Raw genomic sequence first — 25,750 nt, forward strand, 5'->3', positions numbered from 1 at the left:
CATGTGCTCCCTGTCCTCAACAGCAGGTGGTGGTGTTAGCACTTTGTTGTCAGGCGTTCTGGCGAGTGTGTAGTAGCACCTCACTACAGTGTCAGTGTGCGTTTTTCTGATGAGTGATGATGTTGAGCACAGCCTCTTTTGTAAAGTGTCTGTCCACTCCTTTTGTCCATTCTCCTGTGATGTTGTCTGTCCTTTGGCTAATTTGTGGGAGGTCTCTCACTACTCTGGATCAATGACTTCCTTGTTACTCTTTTAATGGCACATTTGATCGCAACAAAAGTTGTTAATTTTAAGGCAGTCCAATTTATGTTTTTTATGATTAGTGCTTTTTGTGTCCTAAGGAAGGAATATTTGCTCATCTCCCAAAACATGGTAATTTCCCATTTGATCTTATAGAAATTCTATTGTTTGCCTTTTTTGTTTAGCTCCACAATCCAGCTAGTCTTGCTATTTTTATGTATGGTGTGAGCGGGAGTCAAGATAGCATTTTTTTGGTATGGATATTCAACTGACCTTTTATTTAAAAGACTATCTCTTCTCTTTCTGGTCTAGAACAGACTACTCTGTTCTATTGACATATTTTGCTATCCTCAAACCAACACTCCCTGTTTTAATAACTGCCGTTTTATGATGTGTCCAGATGTGCTGAGGTGTAAGCCTTCCAACTTTGTCCTTCATTCTCAAGATTGTATTATTTGCCTTTTTCATTTTCATAAATAAATATAATAAATTTTGAATGTTTCTATAAACCTAGCTGCTATGATTTTGATTAGAATTGTATTGAATCTACAAATGCATTTGAGAAGAATCACACTCATGAGCGTTTATTTAGGCTTTCTTTAAGTTCTCTGAAGAACGATTTGTAGGAGTTCTGTGGAGAGGCCATGCATATTTTTCACTAGATTTATTCCTAATAATTTGATGTTCTTTGAGGCTATTGTAAATGGTATCCTTTAAATAAAGTTTGTTTTCTAATTTATTATTGCTGACATAAACAAAGGTAATTGATTCTTTTGTATGTTTTGGCCCTCTGTCTAGAAACTTTGCTAAATTTAATTAATAATTCCCACAATCTGTCTGAATGAACTCTTGTATTTTCCACAGAAGTATGTCATAATAATGGCATTTTAAATTTCTTTTTTTCCAGTCTATTCTCTTATCCCATTTCTCAAATTATTGCACTGGTCAGGACTAGACATTTCTATAGCATGCCTGAATTCAGAGTGAAAGCTTTCAACATTTCCTAAATGTGATGTTGGCGTGAAACGTTGTGTATTTAACAGATAAGAAACTTCCGGCCGGGCGCGGTGGCTCAAGCCTGTAATCCCAGCACTTTGGGAGGCCGAGACGGGCGGATCACGAGGTCAGGAGATCGAGACCATCCTGGCTAACACGGTGAAACCCTGTCTCTACTAAAAGATACAAAAAACTAGCCGGGTGAGGTGGCAGCGCCTGTAGTCCCAGCTACTCGGGAGGCTGAGGCAGGAGAATGGCGGGAACCCAGGAGGTGGAGCTTGCAGTGAGCTGGAGGTGGGAACTTGCACTGTTTGCTGTGAGGACACTTGAGGTCATTATTTCTTTGCCTCAACCAGGTTTATTTGTAAACATACTAATGGGATTTGCTAATTGGAAGATAATCAGGGGCTTTTAGGGGTTGTTATGTAATAAGTCCTTTTGTAAGAATGCTTTTAGCAGGATAGACCTGAGTTTTATCTTTCTAGCCCCATGAGACTACTGAAAACTCCATGTAGCTTCCTGGCTTCTCAGCTACTCCATTCTGCTCTATGTCTTGCCTTTCAGTTGCCTCCTTAGAATCAACAAATAAACTGAGGAAAATGTGTCAGGAAGCCCTGGGTGCCTCCCCCTACTCTTGAAATTTGGAATCCTTGAATTCTGGTCATCTGTTTGTTCTCAACAAAAATATTTTGTCCAACTTGTATATTGTTCTCTGGGGAGAGTCCATCAGGAATAACTTAATCTGCTATTGCAGGAAGCAGAAGTAAATTCTTCTGAAAATGCAAATTTTAGCATATGTAATACACAATTTCAAAATAATGATTTTAATATTTTATGAATATAACATGTACACTTACAGTTTTTATTTTTAATTAGCAGATACAATTTTATATTTATCATGTACAGTATGATGCTACAAACTATATATACATTGTGGATTGACTAAATCTCACAAATTAACATATGTATTACCTTAGCTATCATTTCTGTGGTGAGAACACCCAATATCCATACTTTTTACCAGTGAGTTTTATACTTTCAGATGTTTGTGTGTTACTCATTAGCATCCTTCTCTTCCAGCTTAAATAACTCACTTGAGCATTTCTTGAAAGATAGCTGACACACCTTTTGTCGGGGAAAGTATCTCACCTCTATTTCTGAAAGACAGTTTTGCTGTGTACAGGATCTTGGTTGGCAGGTTTTTTTGTTTTTTGTTTTTTCCTTCAGTACTTTTAATATAGCATCTCACTGTCTTGGCCTGTAAGGTTTCTGCTGAGAAATCTGCTGCTAGTCATATTGTAACTCCCTTATATTTTATTTGCTTCTTTACTCTTGCTACTTTCAGGATCTTCTCTTTGTCTTTGGTTTTTGACAGTTTGATGTCCTTTTGTCTTGTTTTGATGGAATCTAATTGGAGACCTTTGACCTTTCTGTATCTAGTCATTTATCTTTCTCTAGGATTGAAAAGTTTTCTGCTATTTTTTCTAAATATCCTTTCTAATTTTTTCTCCTTTTTAACTCCTATAACTCAAACATTTGCTCTTTTGATGTTGTCCTATAAACTTTGTAAGCTTTCTTCATGCCTTTTCATTCTTTCCTATTTTTTCTCCTCTGACTATATATTTTCAAATGACTTGTCCTCAAGTTTGAAGATTCTTTCTTCTGTGTGGTGAATTCCAGTGTTGATGCTCTTTTGCATTTTTCGTGTCATTCGTTGTATTTTTCACCTCCAGGATTTCCGCTTGCTTTTTAAAATTATTTCAATCTGACTGTTAAATTTCTCATTCTGGCCACTTACTATTTCTTCATTTCACTCATCTTTTTCTCCTGTATTTTCTTGAAGTTCACATAGCTTCCTTAATAGTTAATTTTAATTCTTTGTTAGGCAGTTCATATATCTTGATTTTTTTAGGGTCAGTCATTGGCACTTTATTTTGTCCCTTTGAAGATGTCATGTTTCCCTGATTGCTCTTCATCCTTGTGGTCATGTGTTGATGTTTGTGCATTTCAAGAAGTAGGAGCTTATTTCAGTCCTTGCAGACTGGCTTCCTCTGGAAAAGCCATTCAACAGTCAACCTGTTGAGAGATTTTGACCTGGTTGTCTGGCATGGTTCTGAAGCCTGGGGCAGCTAGGGTCAATGTGGTGTGGGGGTGGACCTGACTTTTGGTGCCACTGTGGCCAGTGTGGTGCCAGGAGACACCAGAAGCCTAAGGCTGCAATGGCTGTCATGGTGCTGGGGCATGCCCCAAACCCAGGCCCACTATAACCAGTATAATGCCAGGGTGAGCTGGAGGTCGAGCCTGCCTCACAGCCCTGAAGCCCGGCACCTGGACAGGTCTGGAAGCTTAGTCTGCAGGTACTAACCTGGAGTCTGGGTCCCTGGGGATCTGTCTGGTACTGAGTTTTAACTGTGACAGGCCCAGCGTTGGGACCTAAGGCAAAGTCCTGTGCTTACTTTCCTCTCATTGCCCTGAGAAGACGTTATCTCATGCCATGCTGCACTGATTGACGTGGGGAAAGCCATGATGTGGGTAATATAAAACTGTCCTTCCTACCTGTTTCAATGCATTCTTTTTTATGACTGTGCTACAACCATTTATTATGATCTCTCACTTTTTTTTCTCTTGCAAAGGTATTTTTGTGCAAGGATAGTTGTTCAAATTGATGTGTGGGCTGGGGGACAGGGGAGCGGCAGACCTGGGGCAGAGGCAGACAAGCCTGAAGACCACAGGGGCAGTGAAATGTGGGCAGTCTGCTGGTTTCTATTACAGGAGGGATGGGACCTTACTTACATTTTCAAAGGAAAAAAATACTATCTTAAAGAAGATATGAACTTTAAAAAATCCAAACATCTGAATGTAACCGTTATCTCATGTCTTTTGAAAGTCCAGATGAACCAAACAAAACTGAGGTATTTTGATGATATTTCAACCAAACTGGATCAATTCAAAAGAATGCAGGCATTCGTGACCAGCCTTTCATGAGAGATGAGTGCTAATGGATTTGGGGGTCACAAGGGTTCTGCCTCTGAGAGTGCTTTTTCTTTCTTGTTTTTGCTTTTTGTTACAAAGTTGTAATTATCCTTTGCCCCAATTTTCTGTAATGGACAGATGAAGAAGGATGTAAATGGTCAACGTGAGAATATAAATGGCAATCAAATTGAGTTCTTCCTGTTGGGCAAAACCAAAGCAATTAATGACTATTTCCTTACATCCTATTTTTGCAAGTTATCTCCAAAAGTCATGAATGAGATTTTAGTTTACTAAAACATCTGAGGGAGGAGAAATCCCTGTTTACATGGTATGTGCAAGAGGGGCCCACAGAAGACTTGTGCTAGCTGAGCAGAGTGCTGTCCCATCACAGGGCCACCTTGGAGATGTCTGCTGGGAACCAATGTCACTAGGGAGAACCCAGCCTGCACAGCAATACAGCACCAAGGACAGACTCCCTGAGAGGCTTGCACCCCCACACATGCCCTCTCTCCACCCTCCACACTCTGCTGCCATTTCCTTGAATGCAGGCGATTCTAGTCTCCCTTCTTAGTTTTCAGCTGTGAAGTCTTCCTCTGGGAGCCCCCACCACCCTGGTTACCTACTGGGTCTTCCATCGTGGTTCTGCAAGGACTGTGTCTGCTGTGGTGGGCTGGACCCCACGGGCCACCTTTGATGGTGCCTTCTCAACAGAGGGTCTCTCTTCCATGTCTCTGGGCCCTCCAGGTCTGGTGCACGACAGGTGCTGAAGGTAGAAACCACCCATACACTATTAGTGTGTTTTTGTTCCTTCTTCCTCCACTTTGAGAAGGGGAGATCCCCAGGCCTGGCTATTTTCACAATTTTCATGCACAATGGAATTCATTATTCTCAAATTCAGGTTCATATTCATTGTATTCAAGTATAAATTTCGGAGGAAGCTCTTTCACTCTGAATGAAAAGTGAATACTGTGTCTGACTGATTGGCACTTGGAATAAAACCATCTCTTGCCAGCAAGCCTGTGTCTCATTGGCAGACCTACTCACTCTACTTCAAGGGCAGCTGTCAAGATATCCTGTCAGACCCTGGGCTGTGGATAGGATACTCCAGGGGTCTCGCCTGAAAGCTGAGCCAAAAGTGATTAAGCCTCTTGGCAGTACTGGAATAGGTTCTACATTTTTGCTTATTGATGGCTTAAATATATGAATGAATGTAAGAACTCACACTGGGGATGCTGGTATGTTAAACAGTGTTAACATATGCATCATATTTAAATATGCCCTCAGAATTCTCTGCCTCTATTTAGAGGAGATTCCTTTTTTCTCTCCTGTGAGCACATGGCACCTGACACCTAAACCCTGCCTCATTCCCAGAACTGACTGAAGTCCATTCAGCGGAGGTAATTTAAGTACACCCCCAGGGTCACTGATGGAGCAGGTACAAGAGAGTGAAGAATGAAAGTATAATGTTTCTGTAACTCTTCATGCCTCATTAAATCAAAGAAAGATGTAGTTCAGCATTTCTATCTATAAATAGCGTAACATTAACATCACAATGTATTCATTTCCTTTGAATTCTTTTTCTCCTTTTACATCCAGGCTGAGGCCAAATCCCACATATGAGAAACCTCTATACCTGCCACAAAACAAAATACCATCAACATTTCCTTCTTCAAAAGAGACATGTAATTTGAAAGTTATATATATATATCTCTCTCAGTCCATCCAGGTTGTAAATGACACTAAAATTTAGAGATTTGTTGTCTCATATATATGTGTGTGTGTGTGTGTGTCACAGCTAAAATGGCTGTTCTTGCTTAGTAATATTTTTATTATATTTTATAATAACATTCAAAGGAAAAAAATTCTATCTGAAAGATTTATAAAATAAATATTTTATACAGGTAATTTTCTCATTGAGAACTAATAGGTACTGTAAATTCAGAGATCCATTATGATTTTATGACAAAGTATATGAGTTTTATAATTTTTTAAGACTTTGCATGCAAAGCCATCATTGCTTTTTGAATTTTAAGAGAATGTTATAATCAAGTGCAAAATCAAATGAAAGTGTATATGCATGTGCGAGGTGTCTGAAGCTACCTTACAGCCAGTGTAGTAACAGCCCATGACGCAGGGTTAAGTCACAGGAACTGAGAATGCCATTCTGCTTAATCAGGGGCTACATTTAGGATGACTTTGGCTGCAAGTAATAGAAAACTTAACTTTGATGGATTTCAGAAATAAAGACATTTATTAACTCAGGGAAAATGCTGAGAAAACACGGGCTTTAGAATGAGTCGATCCCTGCATGGCTGAGCAGCATTGTCAAACTCCCTCTGTTGCTCGTTCTGTGTGTCGGTATCTGCTGAGTTCAGGCTTGCATTGTTTTTGGTGTTGCCCATCAGATCAGTTCTCAAAGCTCTTGGGATATAATTAAAAATATACATATATTTGGTCTTTGTCCTTGGTTCCCGGCATATAGCTCCTAAAACCCTTGTAATCTGGAGAGGGGTAACAGTGTTTTTTGCATGTGAATAAGGCAAATGGTGACTGGGACCCTAGATAGCTCTAGGATGGAGGCTGCCTGCCAGCAACACCAAGGCGTGATTAGAGGGTTGGAGCTTTCAGCCCAGCCCCCTAAACTTGGGAATGGGGAGGGGCAGGAGATTGAGCCAATTACCAATGGCCAGTGATTTAATCAATTATGACTACCCAGTGAAACCTCCATAAAACCCTTTAAAAATGGGGTTTGGAGATCTTCCAGTTGGTATGTACACTGGCACACCTGCCGAGGCCAGGGAAGCTCTGTGCACCCTCCTTTCCCAGTGTCTTGAATTATGTGTCTCTTCCAACCTGCAGAGGCCAGGAAAGCTCTGTGCACCCCTCCTTCCAGGACCTCACCCTACACATCCCTTCCATTTGGCTGTTCCTGATGTGTATCCTCTGTAATTAACTGGCAATGACATATACAGTGTTTTCCCGATTCTGTGAGTCAGTCTAGCAAATTATCAAACCATAGGAGGAGCTGTGTGAGCCCCACAGTTTTTAGCAGATTGATTAGAAGTATAGGAGGACCAGGACTTGTGACTGGCATCTGAAATGGGGGTGGTGTTGAGGGACTGAGCCCTTAACCTGTGAGGTCTGCACTAACTGCAGGTAGTGTTGGAATTGATTAAATTGTTGGACACCTAGTTGTTGTTAGAGAGGTAAATAATGTGTTGGTGTTGGAAAAAGACACAACCCACATTTTTGGTGCCAGAAATGTTGTGAGTACACTAGAGTAGAAACGCAATAGAACCCCAATGTCATCTATTTTTTAAAATGTCCTTTAATAGAAGTGTAAATTATAAAACACTAAATGGCTACACTCCAGTTTATAGCTAAGTTTTACATATGTCCATTGTGGTAGGCAGAATAATGCTCCGACAAAGAGGTCCACAATTTAATACCAACCACATGAGTCCTTAAAGGGCAGAGAACCTAGAGGATTTTTTCTCGCCATAGGCAGAGAAAGATGGCAGCATGAGAAGGCTGTGATGCTCCAGTTGCTGGTTCTGAGAAGTAGGGAGACCCTATTCTTGAGTTCTGCCACTGCTTCAAACGGCAAGGACAGGCATCCTCCTCAGGGCCTCCACAAAGAAACACAGTCTCCCAACACCGGGATTTGAGCCTGGTAGTGTAATGAATTGTGGCAGCTCATTATAGTAGCAATAGAAGACTAACAGATATTTTTGGAACCAGGAAGTGAGATGTTTCTGTAATAAACATCTAAAAATATGCAAGCGGCTTTGAAATTGGAAATAGGGAGAGATTGGAAGAATTCTGAGATGACAAAAAGTCTCAATTGCCTTGAGCAGACTATTAGTCCAAAAAAAAAAAAGATGATAATGACATTGCCTGTGAGGAAACAGAAGAAAGTGAGGGATACAATAGAGAAACCTAGGTTCAGCTTAGAGAATATTTAAATCGCTGTGAACAGATTGTTGGTAGAAATAATGGACATTAAAAACACTGCAGGTGAGGATGCAGAAGAAATTAGGGAATGTGGTATTGGATATGGAGGAAAAGGGACTCAATGGCAGAAAGCTTAGCAGATCTTACAGGTGTGGAAAGCAGAACCTGTAAGTGATTTCCAAGTCAAGTGTTGAAAGTGCAGTCTGGTTTCTTCTTGCAGAGTGGAAGAGAGCAAAGTTACATTGAGGGAAGAACCGTTAAATAAAAAGAAACCAGGACTTGATGGTTTGGAAAACTCTCAGTCCCTCCAGGTTGTAAACACCACTAAAATTGAGAGATTTATTGTCAGAAAAGCATGTTCTAGAGAAAAGGCTGATGGTATGGCTCTAAACTTGCTGGAAATATCTTAGGAAGACCAAAAGGTCAGAGTATTCGGTCACACAAAAGGCTCTTTGATGAGATAAAGAAAGGGACTCACAGATGTCCTGGAACCAGAGAGCCTCTTCCTCTTTCTAACAATGCCCTTAGGAAGCTTAAGGGCATTGTTCCTCAGCCATCTCGGCAAAGGAAAAGTAGAGATGGGATTGCCTGGAAAGATCTGTGGGCAAGCCTCTTGTCTAATAAGTGAATCCCCATGATGTACGTGTGTGATCCACGAGGTTCCTGAGAATTTCATGTCAGCAGGAACAGTGCCAGCTTGCACTGAAAGGGATGGAAAGAGCAAAAATGAAAGAAGGCTGGTGGACCCCCAAAATTCTACTGGCAGGAAACAGGCTGATAAAACGACTCAGCTCTGCATCTCATTAAAAAAAAAAAAGGTAAGATGATTTAGAGAGTAGGGCTCAGAGCTACAGAGGATTTTTTTTTTGCCTCAAAACCTAATGGAGTTTTCCCTTCTTGATTTCAGAACTGCTTGGGACCAGTCATTCCTTCTGTTCCTGAACAGAAATGTCTATGACTGTTACCCTGTGCCTGTCCCAAAATTGTATTTTGGAAACAAAACGCTTGTTTCTTTAGATTCACAGCCTCACAGATGAAGGGGAATTTTGCTCCAGGATGGATTGTCAGAGCCCCACCCATGCCTGATTTAGATGATATTTTGGGCTTTTAAGCCAGTGAGATTTAACGAGATAATGGACTTGGAGTTGCTATAAGTTGAGATTTTTGGAGACTTTGAGAAGAGGTGAATGGCTTTTGCATGTGTGAGAGACAGACACCTTTGGAAGCCAGACTGCAGACTGGCATAGCTGCGTCCCCACAGATGTCCATGCCCTCATGCCAGGGCCTGTGAATACGTTGTCTTAAACAGCAAAGGAGACTTTGCAGATGTGATTAAAGTAAGGATATTGAACTGGGGAGGACACTCTCCGTTTGGATGTGGGTCTCATTGATGTCATCTGGTTCTGCTCCTACTGGAGCCCCCACTACCTCTCCCCTTTGGTGGTGCCTGCAGGACACTGCCCTAGCGTAGCCTTCGTGGTAGGCCGTGATCATTTAGAATACTCATTTCACTGTCTGCAGATGAATTCATTTCTTGGTGTTCTTTGTCTCTTAGTCAAGCTGTTAGCCTGAGTGCTGGATGATTTGATGCGCCTTCATTGTCCTTTTGAGTATTTTTGGGAAGATGTAAGGATATATTGTAACTTAATGAGCTGAGCTGATGTTACCTTATAGGACTTGCATCTGGGCGCTGTTTTTAAGCCTGAAATCTCTGTGCCTTACACTCCTGCCCCTGCACCTTCAGTGTCCTCATCTCACTCCATGGCAATCACTTTGATGAGAGTGATTGTTTCAATTGTTTAAAACTGCATGCATGAAAACAATCTTATCTCCTGTTCAATACAAAGAGAGAGGCAGCAGGGGGATTAGGCTGCAGTTTCCCGACTACGTTGTAGTGGAATGGAATTCCAATGCTTAGCGCGGCACATGGGCCTGGAGATAGAATCTTCTCCAGCTTTCCCGTGGCTCTCTGAAGCTGGCCCCATTCTCACTGGTCGGGATCATGGTTTTTTTCCCAGGTTAGAGTTACCACTTCTGTAACAGCTTTAGTGTGAGTGACAAACGCAGTAACTATTGCTGCCCTGTGAGGCCCTAATTCCTGGACTCTCAGTCGATGTAGAGGCAGCTGTAGGGAGGCTCTCATTCTCAAGGAGACTGTACCACTCCCTGCTCTGCTCCAGCCTGAGTTAAATTCTCTCTTCAGACTTTGCAGAGCAGAGAGGTGTAGCTGAGACACTGCCACATGCCTCATTTTCCCATCCATTTCCCTAGAGTTAGAAGCTTGGTTGCAACAAGGTGGGCCTTCTAACATCTCATGCCTGTGAGCTTCGCCCTAATGATTTGCCACAACATAACTCACATCACAAGCTTTCCAACTTGCCAATGCCTGGGTCTCTGCTAGTTGCCTTTAGACTGCTGAGCTGATGCTGCAGGGTTTAGCTTCTGCCATGTGCAGCGCTGCTTTCAGGAGGCACATTGCTTACTGTTTAAGATTCTGGTTCCCCTGCATGTAATGGAGATCCATCTCCACAGCGGCTGAGAGAGAGGAAGAACATTTCTTCTTTGTGCAATTTTCTGAAGCAAACAGCCAAATGCTGGATTCACCTTCTTCTTATTATTATGCTTTAAGTTCTAGGGTGCATGTGTACAACGTGCAGGTTTGTCGCATATGCCCTGTCCCCTTCCTCCAATTTTCACTCTGGTCTCTCCTCTTCAGATGTCCCTAGCAGGACAGAAGTAGCACGAATCACTTTCCTCCCACCCCGCTGTCCGAACCCCCTCACACATCCACGTTTGGCCACGGGGGAGCTGGAGAAGATTCTATCTCCAGACCCACGTGCCGCACTAAGTAAGCACTGGGGTTCCATTACACTACGACCAGAGCCAGGAAACTGCAGCCTAATCCCACTGCTACCTCTCTCTTTGTATTGAACAGGAGATAAGATTGTTTTCATCCAGTTTTAAACAATTTTTTTTTTAACAAGAGGAAGATGTGACAAAGACAGCATTGGGCCCATAAAGTCTAAACTATTTATATATTTTTTTTTTATTTTTTGAGACGGAGTCTCGCTCTGTCACTCAGGCTGGAGTGTAGTGGCATGACCTTGGCTCACTTCAACCTCTGCCTCTCAGGTTCAAGCGATTTTCCTGCCTCAGCCTCCTGAGTAGCTGGGACTACCGGCATGCGCCACCACACCCAGCTAATTTTTTTGTATTTTTAGTATAGACAGGGTTTCACCATGTTGGTCAGGCTGGTCTCAATCTCCTGTGCTCAGGTGATCCACCCGCCTTGGCTTCCCAAAGTGCGGGGATTACAGGCAAGAGCTGCTGCGCCCAGCCAACTATTTATTGTCTGGTAGTTATGATCTAGTACCTTATTACAGCAAAAGGTTGCAGACGCCAGCGCTAGAGAGGGCATGGCTGACGGCTGCTGGCAGCCTCTGCCAATGCATGCATTCCACGCACGCAGCTTAACCAGAAGGCCGCAGGAACTTTTTTTGAGAACTCAACCCACTCTTTTTAAGAAAGCAAGGAAAAAAGCTGACCCTCTTCAAATAAAAGACAAATAGTGCCCACCCTCTCCAGCCCCAAAACCTAAGAGAAGGAAGGCCCTGCAGGCAGAAGAGAAGACACCCTGCAGGGAGAGCTCCATGGTTCTCTCTTCCCAGGTGAAAAGGAAGGACTTTTAAGGAATCTTCAGAATCTCCCTCATCTGTCCTATTTGTGCTTTGCTCCCTTGTTGAGAAACGTAGGTGTTTGTTTGTTTTGACGGAGTCTCACTCTTGTTGCCCAGGCTGGAGTGCAGGGGCGCAACCTCGGCTCAGTATAACCTCCACCTCCTGGGTTCAAGTGATTCTCCCGCCTCAGCCTCCTGAGTAGCTGGGATTGCAGGCACCTGCCATCACGCCCAGCTAATTTTGTATTTTTGTAGAGCAAGGGTTTCACCAGGCTGGTCTTGAACTCCTGACCTCAGGTGATACACCCACCTCGTCCTCCCAAAGTGCTAGGATTACAGGCATGAGCCACCGTGCCTGGTCAAGGAAGGTAGGTCTTGGCCTGCAGTCTGTGTCCTGCAGTGATGCCAAATGCCCATGTTGGCATCTGGTCCAGTAAGCAATGGACAGGCACTAGTAAAAGTTCCACTGTTGGTTCCTATATGTGTGGCTCTTGGAGGACTTGCCTTCCGCAGTGCTCCTCTGTCTCCCACTGCCCGCTCTGTGGTTGAGCATTTACCGCTGGTGCCTGGCATTTGAACTGTCCTCCCTTCCCTGGTGCCTGGCATTTGAACTGTCCTCCCTTCCCTAATCCCTGATCTTGCAGCTTCAACTCTACTCTGAATTGGCTGAAACAAGAGCATAAGTCACAGCTACTTGCCCCAAACAAGAGAACATGAGACTTTTTCACAAAACTCTAGGCAGACACATCCTGGATTTCAGGGCCACTTCTTTCACTAGTAACTCCTGGATAACACTGAGTTCCCGATTGACTTTGTCCGAGCGGCAGTTTTCTGATATGTAAATTGGGGTTAAAGAAAAAAAAAAAAGCCTCTCTCACAGAATTGTGCTTTCTCTTGGGAGGCGGTAGAGAATCAGGTATGTAATATTTCTAAACAATAAACAAGCAAAAAGTTTTTCCTTCCTTGTAGTCATTGCAAGGCTACGGCACTAAAGCAGTCAGGGTTCTGGACTCTGATGGAGGTTTCTAGAACAGGGCAGCTGGGAGGGGACTGTGCAGTAATACGGCCAGCACCATTCGCGTGAAGTCCCTGGCGTCGGCGGCCTGCTGAGGATGAGCTGTGTCCCTTCAAAAAAGAAATGTTGAAGTTCTAACCCCCAGGACCTCACAGTGTGACTGTATGTGGAGACAGGGTCTTAACAGGGGCGATCAGGTTAAAATGAACTCATTAGAGTGGCCCCGCATCCAACAGGACTGGGTCCTTAAACACCAAGAGGAAGTTTGGACACAGAGACCGATATGCGCAGAGGGAAGATGATGTAAGGACACCGGGAGGGCCTCACCTACAAGTCGGGAGCAAAAGGGAGAGGCCTGGGGCTGACTCTCCCTCACAGCCCCTGTAGGAACCACCGTGGCCGACACCTGATCTCAGCCTTCCAGCCTCCAGAATTGTGAGACAATAAAAGTCGGCTGTGTGAGTCCCCCAGTCTGCAGTATCTTGTTACAGCAGCCCTGACAGACAGACACCTGCACATTTAAAGCATGACCCCTGCTGAGGCAGCCAGAGCCCTCCAGAAAGCCTTTGGCCACCTCTGCCTCTTTCCAGCTGCAACATCGCCAGAGATCATCCAAGTCATGTGGTTCATGATGCTTAGTTACAGCCCCAAGAAATGAACACAGGGTCCCACTGGGACATAGGAGCTGACGGCAGGGCTGCTGGGAAGAGGCACGCGTTGAAGAGGCAGCATCATGAGGAGGAGGTTGCGTAGCAGAAGGGAGTCATGTGAGGCTATGTCCTGGCTTTGGTTATAAACATGCAATTTCCCATATTCTGCACCTGAGATGTCCCTTCTAGACCAAGTCTCTCAGAATTTACTGTGAACAAGCCCCTCAGGATTCTATTGCATCCAAAATGTTGATAAGACTGGACTAACGTAGAGTCACTGTGACAGGATTTCCGGACTAATGAGGGAGGGGACTATCTACTCACCAAGGATGGGCGGAGGTGGAGAGGAAAATGTGAACGAGAGGTTGAAGCCGCCCAGGAAGTCGGCTGTGCCCCTCTTTCTCCTCCCTGGGCACCCATCTCTCACCTGCCCCCAGGTTGGTTCTTCACACTGGTTCCCTCTTCTCCTCTCTTCTGTCTCTTGGTCAGGTCAGAGCGACGTGGCCTCCCCCGCACTCCTGGGCAGGCTCAGCGTCTGTGAGGATGTGGTTTGTGGGGCACTGATTATGATTTCTAAGAGGATGAAAGGAGACCGTGGACTCACACAGCTGTGCTCATAACACATGTGTGTTTGTGCATGCACACGTCATTTGTTATTAAATATTAATTGCACTCCTACTGTGCTCCAGGCATTATTCTAGACAAGGTAGAAACAATAGGGAAAAAAAAGTTCCTGCTCTTTGGAGTAGGGGGCAGAGGTGGATAGACCATTACAAAAATACATGGAGATGTAATATTTTAGGTGCTCATAAGGGCTAAGAAATATAAAACAGGGGCCAGGTGTGGTGGCTCATGCCTGTAATCCCAACAGTTTGGGAAGCTGAGGTGGGCGGATCACCTGAGGTCAGGAGTTTGAGACCATCCTGGCCAACATGGTGAAAACCCATCCCTACTAAAAATACAAAAAATTAGCCAGGCATGGTGGTGCACACCTGTAATTCCAGCTACTCGGGAGGCTGAGGCAGGAGAATCGCTTGAGCCAGGGAAGTGGAGATTGCAGTGAGCCAAGATTATGCTACTGCACTCCAGCCTGGGCAACAGAGAGAGATGCAGTCTCAAAATAAATAAATAAATAAATAAATAAATAAATAAATAAATGAAAGAAAGAAAATAAATAAATATAAAAATATAAAACAGGTTAAGGAGATAAAAGGTGATAGAGATGGAGTGGGGACATCATCGTTAGGATCCTGTGGGTTTCTCACATATACTGAAAGAAATGTAAGCAAGTATTAGATGGCCACTGCTATCCCGAACCAGATTGCCCATACCTGCCTTGGGTGCAGGAAAGCAGCACACAGACACAAGGCCGCCAGGTGTGCAGAAGGAAAAGGCCATGTGGCATTTTGGTAACCTCTACTCAGTCATGAAAACCACGTGATCGCTGACTGAGCAATTCAAATCCAAGAACGGATTCTGAGAAAATTCCCCCGGATATTTGCAAAGACTGATGTGCTAGGCTATTCACGGTCTCTTTATTTACCATAGAAAAATAGAATACACGACCCGGTCTAAGCATAGAGGTCAGTACGGCAGATATAGCAGATGCTTTCACCGAACAGCACACATTCTTGCATCCCTACCGAGTTTCAGTAACTGCTTGATTCATGGAATTAAATACTACGCAATCATGCTGAATTAAGTTCATTTAATGACACAGACAAATGTCCACATAGCATTAAGTTGAAAGGGCGGGTGAATTTACTGTAGTGCAGATCTTGCAATAGATACAAATGCATCTCCATAGATTTTAGAAGCAGTATCAGTTGCACAGACACAGAGGTCATCTCTTGGATTTTTAAAAAGTGGGTGTGTAGATAGAAAGCGATTTTCTTCTTGTCACTTCCCCCCCCCCCAATATTTTCTCTAAAGAACACATTACCTTTTCGATGAAAAAACAAAAATAAATAAATAAAAGATTCTACGGGTTTAAAGCAGGAGAGTAAGCATTTTATAAATAAATAACATTTTTTTTGTCATTTCCACTTACAGATCTGTGTAAATTACAAAAGAATACCACACAAACATAAACCATGTTTGTTTGGGACTAATGCAACTTGAATTTATAGTTGAGGAATGTGATAATTGTCCTTTGGAAACACTGATTATATGTTAATTTCTATCCAGTTTTCACAAATCATTTTATTAGATGAAGGTAGTAAAGAAAGAGTATTAAACTCTCATTACAGTGAAGTGCAGCTGTTGCTGATTAAAAAACAAAATTTTCCCCTGTAATATTAATTACATTTTTAATGTTACTCATTAAAATAATATTGTTCACTTTTCCTCCTGAGTTTTCTGTAGTGTCACGTATAACATGATGTATTAAAAGTGCAAATTACATAATTTTCTTGTGGAGAGGTGCAGGATCTCAGTCACCCAGGTTGAAATGCGGTGGCACAGTCATGGTTCACTGGAGCCTCCGCCTCCTGGGCTCCAGTGATCCTCTTACCTTCTGAAGTGCTGGGATTACAGGCCTGAGCCACCGCGCCTGGCTGCAAATCACACATTTCTTAATGAATGGATTTGAAATCAGAAAATTCTTTAAAGAAGCGAAATTTAAAACAAAATAAAAACCGTCTGAAGTTCCCAGAATCAACTAACAAAAAGCACACGCCAGTATTTCAAGTATTAAAGCCAGTCAGTAACCAGAAAGTTAGCCGCGCAGTGCCAAGTGTCATTAGAATGCATGCCAACTGCTGAGGACAGCAGGTGAAATGTGGCTTACAGCTCCACCCTGCTCATCACGTTCACGAACTCACACAGGAGCTTCCCAGAGGCTTTGGAGGGACTCAGGCTCAGAATTTGCATGCTCCTTTCTTTGGGAAGTAAATATGGTATATACAGGTTGCCTGTCAGAGGTGATATGGTGAATAAGAGTATACTTCTTGTACAGTTGTACTGAGGTACTATTGCTGTATAATAAACTCATGAATGCAAAGTATACCGTTTGGTCAATTGTGACATGTGTATACACCTGTGAAATGTCACCATCATCAAGACAGCAAACATATCTGTCAGCTCCCAAAGCTTCCTTGTGTCCTCAGGCAACCAACCACTGGTCTAATTTTGTCACCAGAATTTTATATTAATAAAATGATAAGGTATGCATTCATTTTTTGCTCAGCCTAGTGATTTTGAGATCCATCTAATGTTTATATATGTATCTATATAAAAACATATATATGTAGATAAATCTATATATTTATACAGCTTTTTCATAGATGAATCTATATATAAACATAAAATGCATATATATAAACATACATGAATCTCAAAGTAACTAGGCTAAACAGAAAATAAATGCATATATATAACATAATATACAAACATATATATATTATATATATTCATGTGAAGCTTGTTTACTCTGCCTTCCTTATCCCCCAATTGCTAAGTCCCTCCCTGTCTCCCACCCCTGTTCTTTCTCTCTCCCCTTAGTATTCTAGTGAATGGATAGATCACAATTTGCTTACTCATTCACTCTTTATGGACATTTGGACTATCTTGTTTCAGATGACTATTACAAAGAAGGATGCGATGGAATGCGTATTTGTGTGCACTATGGTTTGAATGTTTGTCCCCCCATCAAGTCATGTTAAAACCTAATGTTCATTGTGCGATAATACTTTAATTAACCACTTACCTGTGCTTTTTGTTAGTTGATTCTGGGATCCTCAGAGAGTTTAAATTTTGTTAAAATGAAATGCAGAGGGTGGGAAATCTGATACCAGTATGTGAGAGGGGAAGGTTTGGGGAGACAATCAGGTTAGATGGGGCCATGAAGGTGGGACATTATTGACAGCTTTATAGGAGGAGAAAGAGAGACCTGAGTGACACCCTCAGTCCTCTTGCCCTGTGACGCCTCCTGCTGCCACATGATGCACCACAGGGCCCTTTACCAGGAGCTGAGCAGATGGGGCCACCCAATCTTGCACTTCCCATCCTGCAGAACTGTGAGCCAAAATAAACCTCTTATCCTAATAAATTACTCACTTTGTGGTATTCAGTTACAGCAATGCAAAAGGGACTGAGACAGTGTGGATATGTTTCCGTTTCTCTTGAGTAAATACCTAGCAATAGAATGACCAGGTTATGGAAACAGATATCTCATATGTCTAACTTTTTAAGATGTTGCTAAACTGTTTTCGAATTATTGTACATTGTCTGCAGCATAGATGTGTGTATGAGTGTGCTACATGTATGTGCGTGTACGTGTGGATATGTGTTCTGTGTGCTACATGCATGTGCATGTACATGTGGATGCATGTGTTTTGTGTGCTACATGTATGTACGTGTGGATGCATGTGTTTTGTGTGCTACATGTATGTGTGTGTACGTGTGGATGCATGTGTTCTGTGTGCTACATGTATGTGCGTGTACGTGTGGATGCATGTGTTTTGTGTGCTACATGTATATGCGTGTACGTGTGGATGCATGTGTTCTGTGTGCTACATGTATGTGCATGTACGTGTGGATGTGTGTTCTGTGTACTACGTGTATGTGCGTGTACATGTGGATGTATGTGTTCTGTGTGCTACATGTATGTGTGTACATGTGGATGCATGTGTTCTGTGTGCTACATGTATGTACGTGTGGATGCGTGTGTTTTGTGTGCTACATGTATGTGTGTGTACGTGTGGATGCATGTGTTTTGTGTGCTACATGTATGTGCGTGTACGTGTGGATGCATGTGTTCTGTGTGCTACATGTATGTGCATGTACATGTGAATGTGTTCTGTGTGCTACATGTATGTGCATGTACGTGTGGATGTGTGTTCTGTGTACTACGTGTATGTGCGTGTACATGTGGATGTATGTGTTCTGTGTGCTACATGTATGTGCGTGTACGTGTGGACATATGTGTTCTGCATTGAATCGTGGTCCCCCCAAGTTCACAGGTTAAAACCCTGGCCCCCAGTGGAAAAGCATTTAGATAGTTGGAGCTAGAGCCTTTAAAAAGGTAACTGAGGTTAAATGGGTGTAAGTGTGGAGTCCCAATTCAGTATGACTGGTGTCCTAGGAAGAGAGAGACCAGGGATGTACTCACAGAGGAAAGCCCTAGGACGACGTGGAAAGGAGGACTGCAAGGCAAGGAAGGAGGACCCAGGAGAAACCAACCCTGAAGACATTTTCATCCTGGACTTCCAGTATGTTCAAGATCTCAGACTTGAACTCAGTGTTCTCAAGGACATCCCAGTGGGTATCTATTGCTTGTCTGCTTGAGCAGCAGTATAGGAATTAGCCCTTTCGTTAAATCCCAACATGCTGTGAGCCCATGCTCATGTCAGAAGTTGGGGCTCGGCCAATACAATGTGAATGCAATACAATGTGAATGACACACACTCTTTAGTGAGGGGGATAACCCCATACCCATGCATTTATAATATGATTGGAAGGGGGAGAATCTCTCCCTTATGGTCACGTTATTTCCTATAAGGACTGTTAGAAAATACCTATTATGAGGCATTTTCTGTCTAGTGGTCCAGGCATCTTCTGGCATGAGTGATTTCCTTTGCCACCTGCCTATGGGAAAGTGCCCTTCCCACCTCTAGTTGGTATCACCTGACCCATGACTGGGGTGTTGGGCAGGGACAAGGGGTGGGAGCAGTGAGGAGTGAGTCTGCAGCTAGAATGATTTTCTTCCAGGAGAGGGAGGAGGATGGGAAGTAACCAATAGTTCCAGTTGCTGTGAGAGGGCTCATGTCTGTTTAGACTAAGGAATATGTTATCCTGTTTGACTCATGAGGTAGTAATACATCATTGATCATTGATCAGTTTAAAGGAATATGTTATCCTGTTTGACTCATGAGGTAGTAATACAACATTGATCATTGATCAGTTTAAATCCTCTCTCTAGAAGAAAGGTGCACGTTGGCTTCTCAGTTGTCATTTTGCACTATGGAGCCAGTACATGCACATCAGCGTTGGCCAGATGAGGCCTCTTCCTAGCAGGCCTGGAGCCATGGCGAGGCTTCAGGGATAACCAGGGTAGACCTGCACAGAGCAGAGCAATGATTCCACTGCAAACCTGAACGACGCATATCACTGTACCTCCTGCTGTCAGGAATTTAACTGCTGTCAATAACAGACCGATAACTTTTGATCTTTGCTTGCCATGCTCTTGGGGGTCATCTCATAACAATCTATATTTCCCAATTGTTTCCATCCTACTTTAGGTTGGCCTCACATGCTCAGCTAACCATGGATTAACTGACACATGTAATAATACTCCTTCACTCAACGTTGACTAAGCATTTTCTATGTAGATGCTAGCCATTGTCCTGATTCCCAGAAAATACCTAGTTTTTACCCTCAAAGTTGAGTGGAAAAAGACAAGGCATCCTCTAGCCCCATCCTCATCAGCAAAGCTAATAACGTGTACCCCAATGAAGGTCATCTGTCACAGTTAGTGACTGATGTGGAGTAGAATGTCAATATCTACCCTGATGAAGGTCATCCGTCACAGTTACTGATTGATGTAGGACCATCTTTTATTTTGGTGGCATCCTTCTTTCAGGCCTAGCTGTGTGGGAATGAGGCATGAGCTTAACATAACATCAGATAGTCTTTGTTCACAGATGAGGAAACAATCCCCCTAAGGTCAGAGCACATGTTCAAAAATGGAAAGCTTTTTAAATGTCCAGGAGCAACTTATTAATACTAGCTGGTTTTTTGCTTGTTTTAAAGATGGTATTTTAACTGAGTGAAAGTAAAAATGCCATATACTAAAATATGTGGATGCAGCTAAAGCAGTGCTGAGAGAGAAATATGTAGCACTAAAAGCCTACATTAGAAAAGAGAAAAGATTTCAAATCAATGGTCCAAATTCCAACTTTGAGAAATTAGAAAAAGAAGAGCAAAATAAATTCAAAGCAAGCAGAAGGAAATAAATAATAATTATCAGAGCAAATATCAATAAAATAAAAAATAGAGAGATGATATAAAAGCAGAAAGATGGGCCGTGTGCGATGGCTCACGCCTGTAATCCCAGCACTTTGGGAGGCCGAGACGGGCGGATCACGAGGTCAGGAGATCGAGACCATCCTGGCTAACACGGTGAAACCCCGTCTCTACTGAAATACACACACACACAAATTAGCTGGGCGTGGTGACGACGCCTGTAATCCCAGCTACTTGGAGGCTGAGGCAGGAGAATGGCGTGAACCCGGGAGGCGGAGCTTGCAGTGAGCCAAGATCGCACCACTGCACTCCAGCCTGGGAGGCAGAGGAAGACTCTGCCTCAATTAAAAAAAAAAAAAAAAATAGAGGAAATCAAAAAAACAAAAACTAAATCTAGTCTCCAAAACAGATCAATAACATTGATAAACTTTTAGCAAGATTGACAAAGATAAAAAGAAGACACAAATCACAAGTATCAGGAATTAAAGCAGAGTAATCTCTACAGATCCTGCAGCCATCCAGATAATACAGGAATACCATGAATGACCTTCATTCATAAATTCGACAACTTTAAGGAAGTGAGTCAGTTCCTTGAAAGGCAAAAACTACCCAAAATCAAACAACATGAAATAGAAATTTGAAAAACCCTATAAATTTGTAATTAAAAGGCTCTTAAAAAGGAAATCACCAGGCTCAGATGACTTCACTGGCAAATTCTGCCCAATATTTAATGGATACTGAACACCAGCTGTCCATAGTCTTTTCAAGAAAGTAGAAGGGCAGGGAATACTTTCCAATCACATTACAAGACCAGTATTTGCATAATACCAAAACTAGGCAGCAATATAAAGAATTACACTCCATGGCCAAATGGAGTCTATTCCAGGGATGAAAAGTGAGTTAGTTCAATATTTAAAATTAATCAGTGTAGTCTGCTATACCAACAGCCTAAAGAAGAATAGTAGTATCAATTAATCTTGAAATAAAATCAATTGATGCAGAAAAATGTAACGCAACACCCAGTCACGTCAAAAATCCGTCAGCAAAATAGTAATGGAAGAGAATGGCCTCAACTTCATAAAGAGACTACAAAAAGTCTACAGTTAACACTCAACGTGACAAGACTGGTTTCCTCCTAAGATCAAAAACAAAGCAAGGTGTCTGCTATCATCACTCTTATTCAACATAGTACTGAACGTTGTGCGCAGCGAAGTCAGTCAAGAAAAAAAAACTTCATGCAGATTGGAAAGGAAAAAATTAAACTGTCCCTCTTTGCAAATGACATGGGGGTCTGTAGAAAAATCCCAAGCAAACTACTAAAACAAACACATAAACAATGAACCTCTTTAAACTAATAAGTAAGCTTAACAAGGTTGTAGAATTTAAGAGCAACAAAAAGCTTAATTGCATTTTTATATGCTAATAATATATGGAAACTGAGATTAATAACATATTACCATTTAAAGTTGCTCCAAAGAGGTACTCAGGTATAAATCTAACAAACAGGATCTTTACGTTGAAACTTGCAAACTGATGGTCAGAGAAATCAAAGATCACTTAAATGAAAGGAGAGACACGTCACCATGGAGATGGAGACGAAGGGTGGAGGATGGAAGGGAGGGTATGGCTACAAAGGATGAGAACGATGAAACCCCGTAGACACGCCCTGACTCTGTGACGTGACCACTGTGATGGTTATACAACTCTACGCATGGGGTTAAATTCATGTAGAGTTATACACGCACAAGTGGATACAAAGCTAGTGAAATACAAATAAGATCTGTGGACTGTGTCCCTGTCTGTGTGTTGGTTTCAATGTTGCACTGCAGTTATGTAGGACTTGCCCTGGGGAAATGGTGTAAAGGATTCCCGGGCATTTCCGTATTATTTTTGCAACTTCTTCCTAATCTTTAATTTCAAAATAAAAAGTTAAAAAGCCCTGTTGTATCAATACAGAGAAAGGAACACAGACAAAAAGTAACACAACGGAAAGTTTGGAGGCAGGCCTATGGATAATGCCAACCGACAGCAGGGCAGTGCTGCCACTATATGTTGACAATCAACAAATGACACCGGATCAGTCGATTCCTCACTGGGAATCAAAAGGAAATGGCGTCCTGACCTCATCCCCTAGAGAAAAATTAATCTCACATAGACCCAGCGGATAAAACCAAAATGTTACTTTGATAATCCTTTTTAATCTCTCTTTTCATTAAATACCAGAGTAAAAATTTCTTGTTTTTCCCGGTTATTCATGTAAACAAGGCAAGAAACACAAACCAAGCTCGAATTTGGTCCTTTGTATTTTCAGGTTTTGCATTGCTTGCTTTCTATTGTGTAAATACACTAAATTGGATTAGGCTACATATAACACAGACCCACAATTCCACAAGTTAGACAAGAGAGTTTAGTTTTGTGTTTCATGCTTTGGTGCAGAGGTAGGTCACCCTGGGCTGCTATGGTGTCTGTTCAGTGTCAACACGGTTCCATCTAGCTTCCTTATATGCCATTCTTAAGGCGGCTTTCTGCAATCCCCATATTCCAACCACCAGAGAGGAGCGAAGTGACCAACATGGGCTCACCCTCCTTTTCTCTGTAGGCATGACTCATCCCATTGGTTGGGATTTAGTCAATGAACTCACCGAACTGCAAGGGATTCTGGGATATAGTCCATACAGCGTTTGGTGTGTACCACTAAAAACAGGGAATCCTAATTCTGTGACTGAAAAAGCCGGGCATGGCTAACCGGCACTCTGGGCCACCCAACAACAGGAATGCACAGTGCACCCGAGTGACCAGGTCTGCTGGGCTCCTGCCATGCTCCGTAATGAGAAAGCTGCCAGCAGGCCTGACCACCTTGTCGACTTGTACTGGCAAATCTGTGTTCTTTCGTATTCAGTTGTTTTTGATTAGAAAAGTGGTTCTCGAGGTGTGGTTCCCACTTTCGGCATTAGCAGCACGCAGGCATTCTTAAAAATACAAATATTTAGTACCGCTTCTCTCCCTGCCCCCAGTATGCTGAGGAAGAAAGTCGAGTGGTGTGTCCGGAATTGGTTCCTGCCCTCGCTGACTTCAAGGAGGAAGCCGCGGAACCTCACGGTGAGTGTGACAGTTCTTAAACACGGTGTGGCCAGCGTTCGTTCCTCCACAGGTTCAGATGTGTCCGCCGTTTCTTCCTCCCGGTGAGTTCGTGGTGTGGCTGACTTCCGGAGCGAAGCGCAGACCTTCCCAGTAAGTGTTACAGCTCAAAGGTGGCACTTCCGGAGCCGTTTGTGCCTCTAGGTGGGTTCGTGGTCTGGCTGACTTCAGGAGTGAAGCCTCCATATCTTCGCAGTGTTACAGCTCTTAGAGTGCTGACCCAAAGAGTGAGCAGCAGTAACATTAATTGCAAACAGCAAAACAACAAGGCTCACAAAGCTTGCAGGGGCCCCCCAGCCCGTTTGGCTCTCCCCTGGTGTGGGGGTGGGATGGGGTGGCCTGGCCAGCTTTTATTCCCTTATATGGCCCTGCCCACATCCTGCTGATTGGTCCATTTTGCAGAGTGCTGATTGGTCCATTTTACAGAGTGCTGATTGGTCCATTTTACAGAGTGTTGATTGGTCCATTTTTGCAGCGTGTTGATTGGTGCATTTATAAACCTTTAGCTAGACACAGAGCACTGATTGGTGTGTTTACAATCCTTTAGCTAGACAGAAAAGTTCTCCATGTCCCCACCAGACCCAGAAGCCCAGGCGGCTTCATCTCTCAGTGGTGGGGCTAGAGTTTCTCCAGACCCTCCAGGTGATTCTAATTTATGCTAAAATTTGAGATCCACTATAATTACAAAGCAATCATGAAGGAAAATGTTAGGGGGAAAACAGATTTAGGTTTGTAGGAATTATGTAGTGGAATTCTTAAAAAGTATAGAAATCTAAATGTGATTAAATGTGATTCTAAAAGCAATAAAGTCAAGATATTTTGAAGGGACTGGATGTGAGCAATTGAAAAAAATTGTTTATCATGCTTACTGGGTTATCTGTCTTCTCATGAACCTGTGACATCCAGAGGTGGCAAAGCCATGTCCATACTGGTATTTTCAATCTCCATAGCACACAGCACATTGCCTGGCATGCAGTAGGCACACAATAATGTGCTAGATGAGTGGATGAAAGAGGAGAACAGAAGGTACATTTTCCTGTCTTTATCAGGGAGACAATCATCAACATGTGGCCATGAATTTTAAGCACTAGTAAGTCTAAGAAGGAAAAATATCTGTGCTTAAGCTTTTATTTTATAGCGATGGTTACGGGTTTTATATTTAAACACATATAGTACAAGTAGTTGCCCAAAAGTTTGTTTGTCCTACTGAAAATATATGCATTAATTTTTTTTATTGCTGCCTGAACTTTACTGGCTTACACAATGCAAATTTGTTTTCTTAAAGTTATGTAGTTTAGAAGTCCAACACTGGCTGCTCCAGGCTAAAACCAAGGTGTTGGCAAAGCTGCCTTCCTTTTGGGAGATCTAGGGAGGAACCCATTTCCTTGCTCATTCAGGTTGCTAGCAAAATTCAGATTCCTGTGGTTGTAGGGTTTAGATTCAAGTTTGCATGTTGACTGAGAGCTGGGGCCATTGCCAGCTTTAAAGGTTCCCCACTTTCCTTGGCTCATGGCCCCTCCTCCATCTTTATAGCCAACACCAGCAGGCTGCCTCCTCTTCCCATTACATCTTTCTTTGACCACTGCTGAGAAAGACTCTCTCCTTCTAAGGACACATATGATTAATTGGGCCCACAAAACAATCCAGGATAGTATCTCAAATCTTTACTCACATCCGCAAATCATTTTTGCCACATAAGGTAACATATTCACAAGGCCCAAAGAGGAAGTCATGGACTCCTCTGAAGGACTTTTATTATAACTACTGCAGTCTGTCCTCTAGCCTCCAAATATTCACACTTGTCCCAATTGCAAAAATGTGTCCACCCAGTCCCAAGGTTCCCTTAAGTCTTATCCAATTATAAAATCAACTCAAAATCTAAAAATATTGTCTGAATACCATCAGCTCAGAAGTCTCAGATATCATTATCTAAATTGTCTAAATTAAGTATGACTAAGGATCTGGTATGATCCATCTTGGGACAAAATTTCTTTTTATCTGTGAACCTGTTAAACTACAGAAATAAGTTATCTGCTCTGCAGATACAGTAGGATAAGGGTTATAGACATTCTCATTCAAAGAGGGAGAAAATGGAAGAAATAAAGAAGTCATTGGTTCCAAATCCAGCCAAGGAAAACTCCATTA

The 25,750-nt window shown here is 42.6% G+C and overlaps 1 long non-coding RNA gene across 1 annotated transcript; it reads right to left on the bottom strand.

Moving 5' to 3' along the window:
* Positions 1–6,161: 6,161 nt before the first annotated feature.
* LOC108586666 lies at positions 6,162–22,420 on the bottom strand. Its single transcript, XR_002522991.2, has 3 exons — positions 21,925–22,420; positions 13,932–14,039; positions 6,162–6,630 (listed from the first exon to the last, which is right to left on the bottom strand). It is a non-coding gene; the product is annotated as an uncharacterized LOC108586666 (long non-coding RNA).
* Between the last annotated feature and the right edge of the window lie 3,330 nt (positions 22,421–25,750).

This window comes from Papio anubis, chromosome 7 (genome assembly GCF_008728515.1).
Source record: "Papio anubis isolate 15944 chromosome 7, Panubis1.0, whole genome shotgun sequence".
Taxonomy (NCBI): domain Eukaryota; kingdom Metazoa; phylum Chordata; class Mammalia; order Primates; family Cercopithecidae; genus Papio; species Papio anubis.